This window comes from Vombatus ursinus, unplaced genomic scaffold, assembly GCF_900497805.2.
Source record: "Vombatus ursinus unplaced genomic scaffold, bare-nosed wombat genome assembly UNPS02009173.1, whole genome shotgun sequence".
Taxonomy (NCBI): Eukaryota; Metazoa; Chordata; class Mammalia; order Diprotodontia; family Vombatidae; genus Vombatus; species Vombatus ursinus.
Genome location: NW_020948951.1, coordinates 54,472 through 58,209, shown reverse-complemented (window position 1 = coordinate 58,209; position 3,738 = coordinate 54,472).

The following is a 3,738-nucleotide window of genomic DNA, read 5'->3' as shown; positions in this document are numbered from 1 at the left end:
AAGGAAGGAAGGAAGGAAGGAAGGAAGGAAGGAAGGAAGGAAGGAAGCATTAGCCATGGGGCATCTTCTTTTAAAATACAAAAAAGAGAACAGAAGGAAGCCCAGAAAAAAGTGCAGGCAAGCATGACAGCCTTGAAATCTACAAGTAGAATTTATCATATTATAATGGTAATTAAAGATAGCATATATATAGTACTTTTTCATTTTACATGTACTATTTCAATGGGTCCTCACAATAACTCTTATGAGGTAGGAGTTAGTAATACTAGATTTTTACAGATAGGATAACAAAGATTGAGAAAAATTAAATGACTTGCCCAGAGGCACAAACCTAATATAATGAATATAATGGGGGAGGACTTAACTTTGTTGTCTCTGCTTTTTAAATCTTCCATATTCAGGAGAAAGATATTTGGGGGACCAGGAAGGACTAAAATTTGGCTACAAGGAATAGATGATTGTCATATGACTAAAAACCACCCAGATGCTACTGCCACCTGCAAGGTACAATTAATTCTACTTAGTTATCAGACTGGGCAAACTGGCAGAAAGTTTTCCCTTCTCCATCTTGTTTTGTCACTGAAGAACATTGCAAAAGTTCTTCCCCTGGTCCCAGAGTCTGTGGAAGCTTATGGTGAAGGAAAGAAAAAGCATAATGCCTCTCTTGGGGGAAGTAGGAAAGTGTGTTTGTTACTTTCAAATTAATTTCATGCATATTAAAAATATAGTGATCTATTTGTTGCATAGGTTAATCATTTGGGTATTGTGGGGAGAGAAACTGAGAAAAAATTATTCCAAGTAGGACCAAGGCCAAGATTATTGTTGGAAACACTATTTTCAATATTTTCTTCTTGTATCTTAGAATTGAGGAAGCAGTGTTCTGGGAAAGAGGTAAATGTTGCTCTCATGCCAAAAAATGAAGCATGACACCAATTGTTTGCCATTGAGGAAAGCAGTTCATGTAGGGTGTCACCTGTTGGCTGATTCATATATCACACTTTGAGTAATTCCAAATCCTCATTCTGGGTTTTAATTTCTGTGATAGCTATCTCCCTGAATGTTTAAAAGCGGCAGCAGGAACTCAAGCAAACAAAAGTGTCACATATGTGATTCTCATACTGGGAAATTTTTTAAAAATCTATTTCTTGCTCTGTTTTTCTATCAACACTCACGATCTGCCAAATCCCAACCCTGGATAATTCCCATCATTTCTCTCCTCTGCTCCTACTCACATACTGTAAATTGGACTGGAGGAAATCATGCAAATGATTTATGCTCCCTAATTTTAACTGGGTCCTCTGAAGCAAGACAATCATTTTACTCTTCCTTAATTGAGTCTATTTTATTCTCCATAGAGATTGCTCTAAATTTGCTCTTCTCTCCTAAAACTTACCTCGTACTTTACTGAGAAAATAGAGACTATTCACTTTTGCCTGACTTCTCCCCTTCTCACATCTCAAAACCCATTAACACCATTCCTCATTCTTCTCTCCTTTACTCTAGTCTCAAAGAAGTAATCTTTTTCCCACACCAACCTGTTTGTCCCACCAGGAAAATAGAAAAGGTTGAAACAGTGCATCCTGAGGTTAGCAGCCTGAGAGACACCGATTAAAAAAATGCAAATACAGACATAACAGGATCCTGGATCTTCAGTGAGTGCAAGCAAGGCTGAAGATCTGGTAGTCTTAGCACAAGCTTGAGTTAGTGAAGAAAAAGACAGCATAGGTTTAAAGAAAGAAGAAGAGACTGAGTTTGAAGCCTGGTGTCAAGGACAAGGGCCTGGCTATAATTGATATCTTCTCCACCTAAGAACCATCTTGGATACCTTATATTGTCATCCCACTAAACTGCTTTTCTGAGAATCAAGTTTCTCTTTTTTGGCTATTCCGGGTTTCTCCTACATAAAATGAGGAGATTAGACCAGGTGCTGTTGAAGACCCCTTTCAACTCCAAATCTATGATCCTATGCAGAAAGCACTTTGCATACAGTAGGTATTTAATAAATGATTGTTAAATTGTGTTGAAAGCAATACAGAGCTAGAACATTGTTGGCAAACTTGTCTTCAAGGAGAAAGGAGAGGAGTACCACACCACTGACAAGGAACAAGAAAACGAAATTTATATAAAGCTTGCTATACCTTATGCAATCAAATCTAGGATTGTCTCAGGACTGTGCTATAGCCAACTTGAATAGATTATTAACTCTTCAGTGTGAGCATTTACACTGCCCAAATCAACAAATACTGTAAATCAAGGCTTGATTTATTGTTTGTTGATTTTCCAGATTTAAGTAAGTGATGGAGAAAATGTTAATAGTGAAGACTAAATTTAAAAGTATGTAATTCATACATTTTCCCCAGAGAGCTGGTTGCTTAATGTTTGCCAGCAAAACTTTCTTCCCATGAGTTCTCTAGCTTGTCAATTACCTAGAATATGTGTGATTATCCAAGAAGGGTTCTTTGATGCTCTCGGCTGGGCCTAATGCAGACAAGTTCCTTGTTAATTTAGATTTGATGCTGGAACAAAATGAAATACTTGAAGAATTCAGTAGGTAGCAACAGGAGATTCACTTAGCCATAGCAGAAGAGGGATATTCAGCAAGAAGAGACATTGAGTACACCTCCAGTTGATTCAACTGCTTTGCCTGTCTTATCCATCTTACTCCACTAAGAATCAGAGAACACCTAGAACTCCCCGTGGTTATTTTATACTTGGGGGACAAGGAGGTGATGTCAGTAGCCTGAGCCTTTAGACCTCCTAACCAATAAAGTCTTAAATACTTTTATTTATTTTTTAAAATTTTATTTATTTATTTATTTTTGGCAAGGTATTTGGGGTTAAGTGACTTACCCAGGGTCACACAGCTGGTAAGTGTTTGGTCTTTAGTCTGAGGCCGGATTTGAACTCAGACCCTCCTGACTCCGGGGCCAGTGCTCTATCCACTGCGCCACCCTAGCTGCCCCCTTGAATACTTTTAAAGAAAAAAGCTAACTCAAATTGATGGGGGCAGTAGCTCCTACTACATCTGCCATAACAAAACCACTTTCTCCCATACTTAGCATTTATGCTTAGGAATTAGAAACTGAGCCTTCAAACAAAAATATTAACAAGAATAATAATGACTAAATTTTTCATGCCATATTAAAATTTTCAGAATGCTCTACTTATGTTATCTCTTTTGTGCCTCATAACAACCCTGTTGATGAGGTAAGTACCCATTTCATGATGAGGAAAACAGACTCAGAGAGAGTCTGGTCACATGGTCAGCAAGTGTCATAAGCAGGATCACAGAATCACAGAATTTTGATGTTGGAAAGGACAACAATAACCATCTGTCCAACCCATACTAAAAAAAAAAATCTCCATTGCAACATACATGACAAGTAGTCAGTCATACAGCTTTTGTTTCTGTATTTCCAGTGAGGTATTCAACTACTAATGAGGCAGGCAACTCGTTCCACTTTATGGTAGCTCCATACAAATCATAATGTATTCTTAAGCCAATAGGAAGGGTTTGGTGCTATCCATGGTACTGCTTCCGTATCTTTGTGTAGCCACTGTAGTGTTGACTATATATTTTGTATAGTCTGTTGCTAAGGAACTTTTTTCCTGCTGCAAAAGTGCTCCCTTCTCTCCCCACCAACCCAGGTGATAAAACTAAGGTAAATGGAGATCAAGTAAGGGACTAAGGGACTAGCCAGGAAGGAATAGAGTCCAGGTCTCAAAATACCTTGTTAG